This window comes from Corvus moneduloides, chromosome 24 (assembly GCF_009650955.1).
Source record: "Corvus moneduloides isolate bCorMon1 chromosome 24, bCorMon1.pri, whole genome shotgun sequence".
Taxonomy (NCBI): domain Eukaryota; kingdom Metazoa; phylum Chordata; class Aves; order Passeriformes; family Corvidae; genus Corvus; species Corvus moneduloides.
Genome location: NC_045499.1, coordinates 1,896,247 through 1,914,020, shown reverse-complemented (window position 1 = coordinate 1,914,020; position 17,774 = coordinate 1,896,247). Strand labels below are relative to the sequence as shown.

The following is a 17,774-nucleotide window of genomic DNA, read 5'->3' as shown; positions in this document are numbered from 1 at the left end:
CGTTTCACCCAAGTGCAGGATAATTGTGCCAGGGAAGAACTGCTTTAAAGACTTCCAGCAATTCAGCCTTGGGAAGAAGCTGAGGCTGGGATTGTGCTTTTCCTTCGAAGGACCTATACCCACAGCAGGTTTATGCTCCTGTGCTCACTAAAATCCACACGACTTTGGAGTACTTAGAGTTTTCCTGGGTGTGGGCACAGTTGAGACCAGACCCTGGCAGTGCCAGTGAATTTAGGGAAGGTGTGTTTGGTGCAGGGAGCACAGCTGAAGCCTGTAAGAGCGTTCTGAGTTGGGCTGAACCACCGAAAAACTGACATTATCCCTCAATCCTTAACTTCAGTCCTAGTCTTACACAGCTCTTTTATCACAGAAATGTTAGCTGGGAGCAGTTTCTGGGAGTCTCCTGCTTGGAGCAGGACTATCCCAAATACTCAGGGTGGCAGTTGCAGCTTTGTCTATCCAAGCACAGATTCCCCTCTCACTGGTAGCCTGGGGCTGCTCTTCCAGGGAAAGAAGCTTTTTCTCAAGTCCAACCTAAAACTCCTGGAAGGCAACTTGTGGCTATTACTCCTTGTTTGATCACCTGGAACCACCCTGAAGGGCTTGGCTCCATCACCTTTGGTTATGAGTCCCTGGCAGTTCTCCTCTCAGCCTCTTCTCTGCTAAGTGAAACCAACCCTGCTCCTTCCACCTCTACTCATGGGGCAAATGCCCTGGGACCCTGAGTCAGCCACTAGCCCTCCACTGGACCTGTCTCATTCCTCTTCATCCTTCTTACACTGGGCACCCCAAAACTGGGCACAGTTCTCCATGTGTGGCCTTCCCAGTACCCAGTAGGAGTTTCTGTAAATATTAATTTAAATATTAATTTGCAAGGGGGGTGTTGGCTGTGCAGGATATGAATGTTCTTTCTGCCAGAAGAGATTTGAAACATTTGTTGTTGAAACATCATCGGCGCATGGTTGCGGTTATTATTAAATTGTGTTGACATCACCAACAGTGCCAGAGTCAAGACCCCCCCACTCCAGGGGTTTTGAGATGAGATTGTTCTCCAAGTGACTTCTCTTTCAAGGGAAGTGTGACGTGGAAGGTCACTGCCAGACAGCTGCCCCAGGAACACCCCTTCCCCCTCAGCCTGTCTCTCCTCCGCCTTGCAAGTGTGTGACAGCCAGTGCCACCAGAGCCCGTGGCTGCAGGGAGCCAACCTCTGTTTCTGAAGGTTCAGCTGCCTGCACAGCCACCACTGCAGCTCTGGCCACCAGTCCTGGGGCATTCGCCACTGATGGATGGCGACCTGGGCCAGTGCTGGGAGGTCCACATGCTCCATCTCCTCAGCCCACAGCTCCTGCCAAAATACCACAGGGCACATGAGAAATGCAAAACACTCCAAGAAGCTACTTGCAACACTTTGGGGGTCGTTTAAGGGGCAGAGTGGGAGGATGGCTTGTGCGAGTTAGCACAGAGGTACCTGCTCCTGGTGCACTTTGAGGCCACCTCATCCAGGGTGGTTTTCCGGGTGTCTCCAAGGTTGGGTCAGTGGGAGCTAGGGCCAGCTGGGATCCAGTGCTCTTCCTGCAGAAACTGAAGAGTAAAAGCAAATTTTAGGAAGAAATAAGCTGCTTTAGACAACCTGAGGGAGACAAGGCTTGAAATAAAATCAGAGGGCTGAGTATCTGGGCAGGTCTGGCTTGGATATGCCTAATGCCTGCTGCAGCAGGACTGCTTTCAAGAGCCACAGGCACAGTGACCAGAGGCCGCTGTAGCCACCTGTGTCCCATTTGCCTCCAGAACACGCTGCCCAAGCTGGTCAGTTCCCATCCAGGATCCAAGGTGACTGAGCAGGGACCTACTGCCTTTCCCAAGCAGCCTTGTTGCTGTGAACCAACCTGTCCAGGCTGTACTGCCCTCTCAGAGCTTCCCTCAGCCCCTCACCCCTGCAGTTCAGCAGTGCACGAGCACCCATGCCTGGTCCCTCTGGGCTCCTTCGCTCCCCCTCTCCTCATCATCCATTTTTAAGATACCTGTCCTCATTCCCCTGTAACAGAGCCACATCTTCTGTGCCTTCCCCAGCTCCTCCTCTGAGGCTCAGATTGCTTTCCCAGCCCCTCATCGTCCCTGAATCCTGTCCCAGACACAAACTGGGCAGAGGAGGGACTGGGGCTGTGACCTCCCACTCCTGCCTCTATCTTAAAAAATACAAACAAACTGTTAGGCCTGACAAGACCTGAGTTCAGGGTGGGAAAGGTGATGAAAAGGCCACCAGAGCCAATGCATATTTCAAGGAACATTGGAAAATATCCACTCAAAGAGTCTCTGTGCTCTTCACTGTGGCCCACGGTGGGGAAGGGACTGCTCCATCCAGTGCTCCCAACCACCCCAGCCAGGCCCACAGCGTATTCACCAGGCACCAGGCACAGTGGGAGCAAGCAAGTTCAAAGGAAAACTCCTGCGAGGAAAATCAACTTTTCATGGGATGGAGTCTAAAGTGCCCCTCCAGCCAATGAGCCTCAGTACACATTCTCATGGTCACACAGTGCCCAGGGCTTCTTTAGAGTCAGAGCATAGAACCAGAGAATCATCAAGGTTGGAAAACACCTCCAAGACCATCGAGGCCAAGCTGTGCCCCATCCCCACCTTGTCCCCAGCTCAGAGCACTGGGTGCCACATCCAGTCCTTCCTTGGACACCTCCAGGGATGGGGACTCCAAACCTCCCTGGGCAGCTCCTTCCAGTGCCTAACAACCCTCTCAGTGAAGAAACTCTTCCTGATGTCCAACCTGAACCTCCTCTGGCACAGCCTGAGGCTGTTTCCTCTTGTCCTGTCGGATTCACACAGATGACTAATTATCACCCTTTTTGGGAGGCCCATTTGAGAACTGGCCAAGAGTATCAAAAAATTAAGAGACATGTATTGGGAACAGCACAGATCTGTTGGAAACAGCTCTCTCCCTGAGCCAGGCAGGTATCCCACTCGTCTCCTCAGGAAGGTGGGACCTGCTGCAGTTAGGCTGGGTCCTCTTCATCACATCTCCCCTGATCAGAAAAACAGGCAAGGGATAAGTTAAGCCACAGGGAGCAAATAAATGGGAACTGGTAGACACAGAAAGTTGCAGGGCAAACTGCTGTGGGATCTTGTCCCTCATGCACCTGAGCACAGTTGTCTCTGTCTGCACACTCAGAAGTGCTTTCCCAGGAGTTCTTCACTGCCACTGCTCTGGCCAGAACGGCACAAACATGGGAAGGCAAAGTGATCCTCCCGAGGGCAAGAGCAAAGTCAGGAGTAGGACCTAGGTGTCCTGCCTCCACTCACCACGTTAAGATGTTTCCACGCCTCATTTGAGACTCTGCAATGGCACAATGGGAACGTGTAACCACCAGACACCAGGAGAGGAAGTATTTGGGACAGAGTGCACAAAACCCATAGAATCATAGAGCTGTTTGGATTGGAAGGGACCTTAAAGCTCATCTCATTCCAGCCCCCTGCCATGGGCACTTTCCTCTAGGCCACAGTGCTCCAGGCCCTGTCCAACCTGGCCTTGAACACTTCCAGGGACAGGGCAGCCACAGCTTCTCTGGGCACCCTGTGCCAATAAGATGAAGAGCTCCAGAAAAAGATTTCTGTAACAAAAAGCAAACAGCAAAACAGCAGTAACTTCTGTAGGTATCCCATCAGTGAACCCAGCTCACCCATCCTGTTCTGTGCTCACAGGAATTCAGGGTAAAGCTGTAGGAGGTCAGTCAGGTCCCCAGCCATCACTTCTCCATGTGTGCCCCTGAGGCTGGGCCCAGCTCTACGAACAGCTGCGGGGCAGTCTCTTCTGGAAGCAAAAGTTTCAGAAGGGTTCCATGCAATGGAGAACTCTTCCTTGTCTGAGGGGGTTAAAGGAAGGGCAGAAAGTGCTTCTCAGAAGGACCCTGAGCACAGATCACCCACAGGCTGCAGTGAAACCTGCCCTCAGCATGGAGAGGACAGCAGGGAGCTGTTCTCTAGGATGGGTGTTCCACAGGATGGTTATTCTTCACAGGGACAGGCACAGCCCAGCTCTGCCTCGCATCAGGACCACACCAAACCCTTTCTCTGTCTCGAGCCTGACTTCTTTAAAGCGTGGAGGGCATGTGCAGACAAAGATGATGATTTGCACTTTCACAGAGTCACAGAATCGTCGAGGTTGGAAGAGACCTTCAAGATCACCTAATCCAACCATCAGCCCAGGGCCACCACATTGACCCCTCCACCACATCCCCGAGTGTCACACCCAGACACCTCTTGGACACCTCCAGATACAATGACTCTACCACCTCCCTGGGCAACTTATCCCAATGTCTGACCACTCTTTCAGTGAAAAATCAATTTCTAATCTCTAATCTGAATCTCCCCTGGTACATCTTAAGGCCATTTCCTCTTGTTCTATCACCTGAGACATGGCAAAAGAGCCTGACCCCCACCTCACTATAACCTCCTTTCAGGCAGCTGCAGAGAGCAACTTTCTCCTTTTCACACAGAGACCATTGGGCTCAGTGAAGGCCCAAGAACCACATCTGGTGACACAGCCTGGCGTGGCTGCAAGGCACAGCCCTGCTCCGGGTGGGTGGGGATATTTCTGGAGACACACGGTGTGTTACAAGATGGTACCACAGCTGTGCCTCACACTGGTGCAAGCATGACCTGGAAAGCATCCTGGGTCTCATCCTGTGCTGCTCCCCTGTGGGAGCAGCCAGTGCTTGCAGAGTCCTACAGTTCTCCTTCATGTTTAGAGATGCTCTCCACCCAACACAGTGGCACAGCATGGACAGCGCTGTGCCTGAAGGGGAATACAGGGCTGAGATGCTCTGCTTGCTTTCCACTGGTGCTGCCATGGCTTCTCCAAATGTGGCTACTCACCTCAGACCAGGAGACTCCATGCAGGTCTGCATTAGAGTGATTTTTTCCCCTCTTTTTCAAATATCTGAGTCATTTTCCGCAAGTTTATGAGACTCTTGTGTATCCATTGCCAAAAAATTCGCCAGCCTGGAACACCTATAGGTCACCCTCAGCGTGGTTTTCAAGCATTACCAGTCAGGCCATCTGAGCCCCAGTGTATTTGTGCTGCCCAGAGACTCCTTTTTTCCATTCAGGAGGGGAAGTGGTTTCATGGCACATCATGACAGTCCATGAGTTACCAGACTTGTACGGCACTTGGTGAAATATTAACTCTCTGTTTGCATGTTGGCAGCACATCCTAAGCAAGCAGGACAGCTGGGAAGGGGGTGAAAATGGGAGCCAAGAGGAGTGGGGTGGAACCAGTACCAGACAGAAAGGGATTGTGTGTTGGTTATTTTCTTGCTCTTTCAGATATTTACATATGGTGTCCATGTTTGTCATTCTGGGATTCAAGCAGGATTTGAAGGGGAAGTGTGTATCCCTTAGGGACAAGCTGACCCAGGAGAGGAAAGACAGACTTCTCAATGCACAAATCTTTTCTCAGGATTACAACAGAGGCAGCAGAACTAAGTGGAGACTGAGATCAATTGTTTTCAGCTTAGTTCTATCAGAAAAACTTGCCAATCAATTCAAGGGATGAGGTGACCAGACAAGTGGGACAGAAAGGGAGGCTCTAGCTTCTGTGGGACAGAGAGAGGCTGGAACTCACTACCTGCACAGCACAAAGTTAGAGTTGAAATGTAGCAAAAAACTGTCAGTGAACTCCAATTGTCTCCAAATGTGGCAGCTGTCTTGGCTTGTGGGCATTTAGAGAGGATGAGATAGGACACACGGCCCAAGCTTTGGTGGCACTTGGAACTGAACTGCAGCGTCCCTTTGCTGCACTGCTGGGGTCCAAGCTCGGTTCCCAGGCAGGAGGCATATTCGGACCTGTACTCAAGTCCCTCTGCTTGCTGGCTCAGAGTGCTGGGCAATGCAGGCAGCAGGCACTCCTCAGGCTCTGTGGGATGCATGCAGTGAGGTAAGGACCCAGCTGGAAGGCTGCAGGGGGTTTGGGAGCCCCCAACAGCAGCAGATCAGCTTTACATACATGCTTGAAGAGAGGGAAGGCCAGGCAGGAGGAAACTTCAATAAATGCTGTCACCCAGAGGGCAGAAGGGAAGTCATTCCTCCTTTTCATCAGGTGCTGATGCATGTTGAAGTAGGAGTGCCCTGCCCAGAATGATCAGAGTCGGGGGCACAGTCAGAGCATGAACTCTCCACTCCAGAGTGCCCTGACCCCAGGAAAGCCTGGGGCACATGCACCCCTCATGCCTTCCCCCCGTGTGGCTTTGTGGCAGCCTGAACACAAGCTGAAGGGCTCCAGCTTGCTCTCCGTGCCAAGCTCTCTGTACCATGGCCTGGGTCCTGCTCACATCTGTCTCTAAAAGACCAGGTCAAAAAGGAGAACCACAGGTGTCACAAAGACACTGCTCTGCTTCTGTCGGCCTCCCCCTCTTCTTGCCTTCTGATGAGGGCCTGTCTTTAGGCAAGGAGCTTTCCCAAAGCTGCCAGCTCATGAGCTTCAGGTGTACAGAATTTTGCGTGTTCCCCCACAAAAGACATGCTGTGGAGCCAGCACTGGGAGAACACCAAGTTTAACTACTCTAGGTGAGGCACACTGACTCCCTGGGAGCCCAGGTTACTGAAGATCCTTCACAGGACAGACAGCAAGCCAAAATAATGGGTCAGGCAAGTTTCAGTGAGACGGGAGAGGCAGAGCACTCCCCTTTGGATTCTTTCTCTCGGATATTCCCATTGCCCTGTGTGATCCCCCCATATCCTTCCTTACCAAAGAAGTTGCAGTCCTGAGTTTTGGCAAATAACATTTCAAACACGGTAAGAGGGCTTCCTCCAGCAAACCCTCACACAGGTGCTATGAATAGCGGCCAGCCAGGAGGAGGTTTCCAGTCATTCAACATAACTCTGTGCCAAGAGGGCATTTGTAGGTCTAGGATGCCCATTGCCCCTCACCCCATGTACTGACCCAAGGCATGGCTGCTCCAGGTTGGATCACTGGGTATCACCAACCATTTGTCATCAGAGACCTCCTGTGGTCTGCACCATCCCTTCACAGAGGGTTTGGCTTTCCCCAGCCAGAGCTGTCCATGGCTCACTCTGCCCCATGGATGTCTGCCACCCTGAGGGGGCAAGTGTGAAACCCACCCAGACAGCCCCATCCACATCAGACTCCCCTGTGCTTACAAACACCCCTCACTGCAGGTCCTCCAAAGCTGCAGCCACGCCCAGACCAGAAGCAGACCTGCCCTGTTCCCTGTCAGCTACAGGATGTGGAGGCATCACTGTCTGGAGCCCCAGCTGTCAGGAAGGAGACCTTGGCAGGTTTCACTAGATGAGTACAAAGAGGAACTTGGATTCCAAAAGAAGACAAGGCCAAGCTCTGGAGACCGAGCCTCCTACCAAGTGTGAGGGAGTTGCTTCCCAGCAGGCTTGATTTATCTGGGAAGCATGTTGGGAAGCCTGGTGGGGAGGATTAGAAAGAACACGCACACCTGATGGCAATGCTGTGAGCCCTGCAAGGGGTGCCAAGGCCTTACGTAATGCTGGGATCCAGTTGTGATCCCTGGCAGAGTATCTGCCTGCCGGTGGTTTATAGGTGCAGTAACAGCATACCGTGTGCATTCTGGAAGAGTCGTGTGTCAGTCTAATTAACGACTTTGTGGTTTGTGAGCACTTACCTAAAGCAGATGGGCACTGTGTCTGTTCCTCTGCCAGGCAGAAAGAGTCCACGGTATTTCAAAGCGAGCAGGTGCTATAAATTATAATTACCAAGCTTGTCGAGGTAGAGAAAGCAGAGAGAAAAGAAACCTGGTGGATTAAGAGATCAAGATAAACTCCTGGTTTTTCTTTTTCAAGTGCCTATGGAAAGCTTTTTTGGGAGTTTCTTGCAGATCAGCATTTTGGGAAGGTGCTTAGCATGTGTCTGGCTCTTCAGGGTGAGTGTTGGCTGTATCAGCCTGGAGGGGGAAGGGAGGATTTAGTGCCAGCCAGAAGAGCTAAAGCCTCAAGATCCTGCACCATGAGATCAAGCTCCCCTTGCCCCCTTTCCACACTGCACTTTGGGTTTTCTCTCGTGTCCCTGGCAAGATGCTCCATTCTGCTGGCAAACACTGGGTGCGAGCCTTGTGGGTGATTCCCTAGCTCTGTATCCCACAAGGACTGACTCTCCTGCTGTTTGTCTTGATGACATCCAGGAAAACAACCCGTGACTGTGTCTCTTGGCAATTCCTCCCATGTGCAGGAAAGTATCTGCTTCCCTCCATGCCAGCACGTCAGTCCCCTGCAGCCAACCACACTCTGCTACCCCGTGGCTAATGCACCCCATGCACAGGTAGCCACAGTCAGCACCAGTATGCACAGATGGTGGGCGACAGCCCAAGAGGCCCCATTCCCTGCGATCCTGGCCTTGCTCTCATTTTAGTTCCCCTTTCTCCATCACAGTCTTGCATCCCTCTGGAATATTTGCAGAATTCTCTTGCCACTCTGCCACAAACCGGCTGTTCCCAGCTGAACTCAGCCACAGTCTCCCTGAGGAGCACTCTGGTCCCTTCAGCACCGTCCCCACCAGCAGCACCTTCTCGTTTCTGACCCTTGTATGACAGCAGTGCTGTCCTCTGCTCCTCTGGCCTGCTGAATCCTTTGCTGATGGGACGCAAACTGGAGGAGAAACTGCGCCATACACATTGTTCTTAAAAATACTGAAATCATTTTCCTGGTTGCTAAAGGTGTAATTTCCAATTATATTCTGATTCCACTCCAGCTGTACTTGACCCATAATCAATAAGTGCTAAATCAGCCTGATATGTAACTCTGCATGCAGGTTAATTGTACCTCTAACTAAAACAATCCACTTCCTCCATCCCATTAGTTGGCCACCATTTGGGCTCCTGTGGAAATGCAATAAAGGCTGCTTCATCCTCTGTCCCTTAAGGCAGGTAATTGTTTTCATACATATGGCCAGAGATTAAAATGCAAAAAATGACTTATAGCAATTCAACAACATGTGGACTTTGATGTAGACAAAGGAGGAAGGCTCTTCCCATCAGATCAGATTCTCACAAGCATATAAATTCTTATGACAGAAGGAAGAAAAAAATTCCTTTGGAATCAACATGGCCTGAAGAGCCCAGTCAGTTCATTCCTCATTTCACTTCTTTGATCTGATTGAGATTTGACAGTTTGCTGTTCACAGCAATATTCTTCTCTATAAATCACACATGATGCTGTGCAGTTTTGGGAAGGTGTTGTTTCCATTGGTTGTTTAGAGGATAAAAGCTATGGGAAAACAGGTATCTATGAAGTCAATACAGCAGAGCAGTGCCCTACAGTCTGCTGGCACAGGAGCTGTCTCGTGGCAAGACCACCTCAGCCCCGTAGCCTGATTTACTGGCTACAGAGTCCTTCTGGAGCACAGGGAAAAGGAGGTCAGGGAGGAGCAGCGAGGTAGCTCTGATGGAGTATACGGACTGAAGCAAAGTGACCGCAGATGTTTCCCTGGTGATCGCTGCTGCTGAGCACACAGGACCTCAGATTTCACCTCTTATGGACGCCTCTGCAGCAGCAAGCGTTCCTGCAGCAGGAAAAGGAGCCCAGCACGGGTATCACAGTGTCAGCAGCGTGCTGTCCTTCCACTTGAGAGGACGCTGCTAAAAACCTTCCTGTTCCATCTCTGAAATCCCCTTTTCCTTGAGGCCCCTCTTCCCAGCAGGCAGCTCTGGACAGCAGCACAACCGAGTCAGTGGAGTTTTGTCCCCACTCCTGTTCTCAGAAGTCTGATCTCCATTTTGGCACTTCAGGGTTTAACAATATTTCTACAAAGAAGAGAGTCTGGGAGGGTCCAAGAGCAGACATTTACCGCATTCAAGAGAACATTGCAGGCAGATGTGCCACACATCTGGATGTACCTCAGTTAATTTTCACACACTGAGGTAGCCGTGGTGTGGTGAACCTTTGCTGAAGTTTGGCTGCTGCTAGTGTTCCTCAGTAGCTGTATGGAAGCAGGAGCCTCTCTGGCTCCACCACCATGATCCTTCCTCGCAGGTACAGCTTGCACAGTCTGGGAGTCACCTGAAAATGGCACAGTAGCCCCTGTAGCTTGTGCAGTTGTGCACAGACAGGGAAGAGATGATACCATTTTGATTCAGGTGGGCTGATGTCCCTGGAAGGGACTGAGGTCTTCTCCTGAGGCCACTTCTCAAAATTTGGTTCATCAATTATAAAGTGAATTCAGAGGAATTACTGCTTTTTGGCACAGACTTTGAACAGATAAGGTTTCTCTGGTTCTGTGTACCACGGGCTGTCATCCAACCTGCCACGCACTAGCTCTTCCCTCCACCCAGGCTGAGCTGCCACTGGAGATCTGTGTTTGTCACCAGGACTGGCAACAATAGCTTAGCAAGGTCAGACCAGGTTTGAGGAGAATTAGAATTTGAGGTGTATTAGAATACAAATACAGTTCAAGATTCAGATTTTGGACTCGTTCCTCTGTTTATACGGGCCTGATCCAAATCCCAGGTCTGGGTTCAAGAGTATCCCTGACTGGGAAAGAGCGAGCATGGCTGGACCTTATTTCTTATTGCAGCAACTTTCTGTGCCGTTCAGCTCATCTCCCCATGCTGTTTGGAGTGTGTTCCCCAGTACCTCTGAAAAGCATGGTCATTTTTACTGCAATGAAGAGCAACAATGCATTTTCAAAAGCCATTGGTAAATCCACTTGGCAGAACATGCATCGCTGTCTTTTACTGGGGCAAAAACTGTGGCTTGGTCATTGTGCTCTTGGTAGGACCCAACAAGCAGCTTCCCTGCAGCCCACAGGTAACAGCAGGGGATCAGCCGTGCTGGCATTTGGCATGGATGCAAAGAAGCCTGGGCCAGGTTTGTGGTTGGGATTTGAGTGGCTGGGACCAGTGCACTGGTATCTTTGTGCCTCTGCTGAGACTGGGGTGCTGGATCCTTCCCTCATGGTGGAGGATCCTAAAATACCACCAGGAAGGAGATCAAATTCCTCTGAGTCACCACCATGGTGGTGTCTCACTACACAACCTTCCTTCACTTTGGATAAGTTTCTGCTGTGCCCAGGTCTCCCTCAGGCAGACCAGGTGGATTTGTCTCCTCTGACCGTGGCTGTCTAGATGTTACCTCACCCCAGCAGCAGTGGAAAATGATCAGCATCTGCAGAGGGTGAATCATCTCTGTTATCTCAGAGCCCTCTCTGGGGGATGAATCACACTCTGGAGGAATCTGCTTTTCTCTTCTGGCTATAGAAAGACCCTATAACTGGTTTCAAGTTCTGTGAGAGTAAGGCTGGGGGAGATGTGCTTTTCCTACACTTGGAAAGCAAAAGAAAAATGTCCCTGTCCCCACCCGTCCCTTTTATCTGGCAAAACCAGCCCCCCAAGCTGACACAGCCCATCAGAGCAGGGGTGCCAAAGCAGAGCTGAGCATCTCTGCTCCCCACAGCCCCCTGCACATGACCCAGCACACACTTGTGCAGCCCTCAGGGAAATCTACCAGAGGAGATCGTCTTGCCCAAAAATACAAGTGCAAGGAGCAGCTTACCCTCTAACCAGGGAGGAATTTCTCTACACTCCAGAGCTGGAGGGATTTGAATTTGCAACCACTGTTCGGGGAGCAAGTCAGAAAGGAGGCAGGCATGGCTAGTGGGTACATCACAGACATGGATTTTTTCCTGTCAGTAGGAGGAACTCAGCTGGTCAGATTAGAGTCTTTTCTGCTTAGCAGTAAAAAAACCATGAAATGCAATGTGGTTCTCCCAGTACAATGGTCTCAACAGCATTTTTGAGAGGAAGATTTAATGACCACACACAAGCTGTTCAATGTATCGTCCTCAAGGAGCAGTTCACTTTAGCAGTGCCACAAGAAATCCGTGCTCCATTTGTTTTTCATTCATTACTTGCTGGTTTTGAGCCATGAGTTGCACTGAAATTTATGTAAGGGCAATGTCCGTGTATCTCATGCTTGTGAGTGTCAGTGCTGTGAAGGATCCCTGGATTCATGTCCCAGGAAGACAAGAGTGTTGTGTGGTTTATCAGGCTAACAGCTAAAAGCTTAGCAAACTTCAGTCACTTCAGAACTAGAAAATAATACAGAAAAATAGGTGTCTGCATGAATTGGTATCTCCTCCCAAGGATGGTGTGTGTAGATACAAGACAGAGAAACTGCCCCAGCTGCATCAGATGCCCCATCTGTGCACACAGTGTGTAAAAAGCAGCAGCTTTCTCTCTTTTGAAATCCTTTCCTGGCACGTACAGAGAGTAGGTCATTCGGGTCCCAATGACCTTGAGTTGGGCCAGCATGTCCATGATGATCCCCTGAGTCAATTTCTCTCTTGAGACTTCACTTTCTAATTTTCCCATTCATTGAGCAGGTGGTTGGCAACCCTTGGAAGGGGGTGATGGTGAGGGACTCCCTGGCCACACCCCAGCACCTCCAGAATTCCCGCTTGTGCTGCCAATGAAGAGGTCACAGCACAGGTGGTGTTTGGAGCTGTGCTTGTCCAGCAGCTTGGCAGTGGCTGTACCTGCCTGGCTGTGCCCACTGGGTGCTGCAGTCACCTCCAAACTTCTCTGTATTGACTGCAGCAATCCAGCAGGGCCACTGGTGGTCACACATCTACCCAGATTGTTCCTACCTTTCTCTGCCCATGCTACAGTGACTGCAGAACCCACCTTTCAATAAGCAGAGGTCCCTCAGAAGAGACTCTGACAAACACTGAAACTTAACTCCACCTTCATCCCCCTCTCCAACACGCTGCCACTTCCCATCTCAGGCTGTAAGAGCTTTCAGGAAAAGGCACGTGCTGCCTTGGTGCCCTCACTGTGTGTTCTGGGTGCACTGTGAGCACTAAAGGAATAATAATCACAGCTCACATCCACAATCCACATACACACTCCTGCCTCACAGAGTCATGTAATAAGTTCCAGTGTGTTTCCATTAACCTTTGTCAGGACATAACCCATGTTATATCATGAGCCTTAACTCCCTCACTTATCCACATGAGCGCCCAGGGCTTGCTGCATGTCCCTGGTGATGACTCGATAGAAACGATGGACAACAGTTGTTCCATGCAATAGACACGTCAGTGCAAAGGGAAGACGGGTCCCAGGTGTTCAAGCACTGATGTGTAAGCACTCCTGATGAACCACAGAGGAGCTCTGGGTAAACTGGACATAGGGAGATGAGCAAGGAATGGACATATTTAAACTGGCAACGTCTATCTTAGAATCATGGAATGGTTTGTGTAGAAAGAAACCTTAAAGCCCATCCCATTCCACCCCCTGCCATGGGCAGGGACACCTTCCACTAGCCCAGGCTGCTCCAAGCCCCATCCAGCCTGGCCTTGGACACTTCCAGGGATCCAGAGGCAGCCACAGCTTCTCTGGGCACCCTGTGCCAGGGCCTCCCCACCCTCACAGTGCGGAATTCCTTCCCAAGATCCCATCCAGCCCTGCCCTCGGGCACTGGGAAGCCATTCCCTGTGTCCTGTCCCTTCTTCCCTTGTCCCCAGTCCCTCTCCAGCTTTCCTGGAGCCCCTTTAGGCCTTGGAAGGGGCTCTGAGGTCTCCCTGGAGCCTTCTCTTCTCCAGGTGAGCACCCACAGCTCCCCCAGCCTGGCTCCAGAGCAGAGGGGCTCCATCCCTCAGAGCATCTCCATGGGCTCCTCTGGACCCACAAAAACCATGTGTTTCTCTGCTGAGGGCCCCAGAGCTGGAGCCTGCACTCCAGTGTGCCATGAGCTGTTCAGAGCCCCTCTCCCCAGCATGTCCCGTTCCTTCTGTCCTGAGAGCTGCTCTCCCTTCTCTTTTCTGGCTGCCTTATGCTTGACGAACACCATGTTTCCCAACAAATATGCAGGCCCCACTGCTTGGTGAGCCTTTGAGCCACTCTGCTCAGCCTCCAGCTTCTTCCTGCACCTTCTCCGTTTCCCTGTGCCTGGCGCCGTGGCCAAGGGGGCAATGCCAGGGCCCAGGGAGAGGCTGGTTGGGGAGCTGGCATGGCTGCCCAGCTTTCAGCAGTTTCTATAACTGCACAGAGATTTTGGCAATCCTTCTTGTACCGTTCTGACCTGAGGGGTTTTGGAGGTGTTTGCAACTGGGGATAACAAAGCCCTCTTGTCTACACCAAAGGCACTTTGTGTGGAGTCTAGGTATTGCTCTGATTTCATTTCCTGAGCATCCCTTGTGGAGAGCTTCCCACAGAAACATGCCCCATTGAGTCAGGAGGGAAGACTCATTGCAGTCCAAACAGAGCCCTGCAAACTTTCTCACCGGGTCCTGTTCCACAGCCAACTGCAAACATGTTTGTGTCTTGAACCTCCATTCACTGCCTGGGACGGTTTTCACAAGTTTTCAGCTGGAAATAGAACCAGGCAGCACTGGTGAGTCTTGCTTGAGGGCTGTGAGCCCTTCTGTGGCAGGGGCAGAGAGCCCAGGTATAGGAGCTACAAGGCAATAATGTGGCATTCACAGAATCACAGAATGCTTTGGGTTGAAAGCGACCTTTAAAGGTCTTCTTGTCCAATCCCCTGCAATGACCTGGGACATCTTCAGCTACAGCAGGCTGCTCAGAGCCCCATCCAACCCTGAATGTTTCCAGGGAAGGGACATCCACCACCTCTCTGGGCAGCCTGTGTTGGTGTTTCACTACCTTATCATAAAAACTTTCTTCTTTATATCTAGTCTGAATCTTCCCTCTTTTAGTTTAAAACCATCACCACTTGTCCTATTGCTACAGACCCCACTAGAAAGTCTGGCCCCATCTTTCTTATAGGCCCCCTTTAGGCACTAGAAGGAGCTCTGAGGTTTCCCCAGAGCCTTCTCTTCTCCAGCCTGAACAGCCCCAGCTCTCTCAGCCTGTTTCCAGAGCAGAAGGGCTCCAGCTGTCAGTGTGGCCTCCTCTGGGACCACTCCAACAGCTCCATTCTCCCACTGCATCTACAGTACGTTATGACAGCAAAGACATAACAGGCAGAGCAGAAATTTAACCCAGTGTCCCCCTTTCCAGGTGAGCACTGCAGTCCCTGGCTGCCTTTGTCCTACCCCAGTTGGTACCAGCTGACAGAAGAACCCTTGCTCCTCCTCTGGGTTATCTGGGCAGGCTCAGGGACCCAGACGCTCCTGCCTCAGTGTGTCGGGCGGGCCCCAGCGGGTGCTGAGCTAGGCAGAAAGAGCAGCACGTGTGGAGCTGGCTGGCAGGGCAGTGTGGCTGTGGGGGACAGAGTGGCCTCGAGCAGGGTGACTCCGGAGCCGTCCTCCCTCGCCGTGCCCTCAGCTCCTCGCACAGCAATTCCCCAGGAGCTCACCAGCCAGGCACTGACTCAGTCTGGGAGCTTTGCCTGAGAAAGAAGCTGAGGTGTTGGCCCCAGTCGTCAGTAAGTTATCGGAGAAGTTTAGCTGCAGTGACATCACCTCCTCCTTATGTTACTACAAGGAACTCAGATCCTATTATGGGAGAGGAGGTAACTCAGTCGAGCCTTTCAAGATAAACTCAGACAGGAAGAGAGACGCGATTGCCTGAAGGCACCAATTAGACATTTCTGGTGAGCTCAGCTCTGTTCAGCTGACACACAACCACACTGGGGCCAGGGAGACAGGAGCACCTCTCTCGTGTCTCAGGGCTGGGGTGGGAGGGATGGGAGACCAGCACTTCCTTGCCGAGCTGCTGGCTCAGCCCTCACACCGCCAGTGGCCACAGCTCTCCCTCCAGAACGTCCTTTCTTTACGTCCTGTGTTCTGCTGTGGACAGGGAACCACAGAGGAGCTCCCTGGTCTGGAGAGAGATCAGCCCAGCCCTGCCCCACTCAGTGCTGCACATGATCTTCGGTGGCAAGTATCCTCCAGCTTTATCAAGGGAAATAATAGCCCAATATGTTGCAAAAAATACTGTGATAATGGGCTGCAGTTTGAGGTCCCAGTGCCCTGTGGTGATTGGGCTGTGGGGAACATCCCAGTCTATGCTGCAGGCCAGTTACTGCACGTGACTGGCCTAAGACACGCAGACAGAGAGCTCTTACTGGCTCTGATGTGTGAGAGGAAGGAAAAAACAGCAGCAAAATTTGGGATGCCTCCTGACAGCGTGGTATTGAGCATTTCTGTTGGTTTCCAGGCTGCAACTCCCCCTGTAAATGCTTCACAGCCAGAAGAAAATGGTAAAATATGAGTAAATTTGCTTCTGCCAGTCATAGCTTGAGATCTGCACCACATCTGTTAGGGAACAGAGAGACTGGTTCTGGTTATCCCCTGGTTATTCTGGTTATTCTGCCAGTCATGTTACCAACAGCTCGGAAATGCACTTGTACCTCCTCCAAAACACTCGGGAAGCAGTTCTTGGGACAAGACAGTTCTTGGAAACTGCTGGATCTGTGACACAGAAAATGCAAGATCTCAGATTATAGGTCAGGATTAACACAAACCTCACGACACACTCACTGCACTGATGGCTGCATGCACCCCACCCCTGGCCAGACCTCCCGAGTGGCTGCACTGGTGGCATTGGCTTGTCTTCTGGAAAGGAGGAATCTCCCACTCTTGACCTTTTCTCCTTAGAAAAGGACTTCCCTATTTGCCTGGTTCCTTCTATAAGTGTTCCTGATCCCACCATCCTCTCTGGACTGCTCCTGGCAAGAAGACAGTTGATTTCTCCTCAAATATTCATCAAACAGACAAGGTTCAAAGCAATGAAGGGGCTCTTCCAAGGCATGCTGGAACCCAATATGAAGCCGACCCGAAAATGTCCCGCCCAAGGAAATGCTTCCCTTTCCCATCCCACACAGGTTCTTCTGCCTCCCCAGAGCTGTCACTCCACAGCAGCAGCAAAGGAAGCAACTGGCAAGCTCAGGTACACTCACATTTGGTGCTGACTTGCTCCTCTCACCATGGCTCTGCACAAATGTGAACACCTGCTCAGGGAAAAAGATGCCTCAGACCAGCAGACCTTGGGTGTTCTTCCAGGCAGCTCCCTCTCTCCCTAACCCTGTAGTCCCTACAAGGGAAAATGGAGTAAAGTCTGAGGTGACTGCAGGACTTTTGAGTCAGTGTCATGTTGAAGCTTTCCATACACCCCGTAACTCTCAGCAGCAGATGCAGCTCTAAAGCTGGAAGCTGAGACTTTCAGCAGCTGCTGGTTTTCACAAGCTGTTGTTCTTGAACATCCCACTTAAAATCACCTCCTCCTGCACACAACAGACAGGCCAGTGCCCTGCAGAGCCTTGCTTGAGCCCATGAAGTCACTTGGAAATCTTGTCCATGCTGACGTCTGGAGTCACTGTGTGTCTTCCTCTCTCCAGACCCATAGCACTGCTTGACAGCAGGTGTGGGATGAGTCCCTCTCCTAAGCCATCCAGCAGCTCCGTGAGCGAGGCGTCTTCCTCTGCAAGCAAGCAACGGGTTAAAGCTTGCAAGGAAAACCAATTGAGTGATTTGGTGAAATAAAGATTAAAACATCTCCGTGGAAGGTGAGGAGCCAGCCCTGGCCTGTGCTGTCTCATTTACCCACTAATCGGCCCAATTACCTCAGGTATAAATCATAACACAAAACACTTACAGAGCCAGAGTCACACACTGAAGAAAGGAGAGAACTGTTGGGTTGGTTTTTGTTTAGTATAATTGATATAATTACTAACAATTCCGTGCCAAGAACTTCAGCTTTTCTGCTTCCAGAAGAGAGTAGAGAGCTGTCTGAAAGCCATAGCAATTAGCAATCCCCACATGCACAGCTTTTATTAGAAAGAATGCACATCTATTCCAGAAAGAGCCAGCAGCTCCCTGAGGAGCAATT

At 51.2% G+C, this 17,774-nt stretch overlaps 1 protein-coding gene across 2 annotated transcripts in view; it reads left to right on the top strand.

Moving 5' to 3' along the window:
• The window catches only part of LGR6 (leucine rich repeat containing G protein-coupled receptor 6), a 152,684-nt gene that overhangs the window by 79,975 nt on the left and 54,935 nt on the right, over window positions 1–17,774 (top strand). The window lies entirely within an intron of this gene.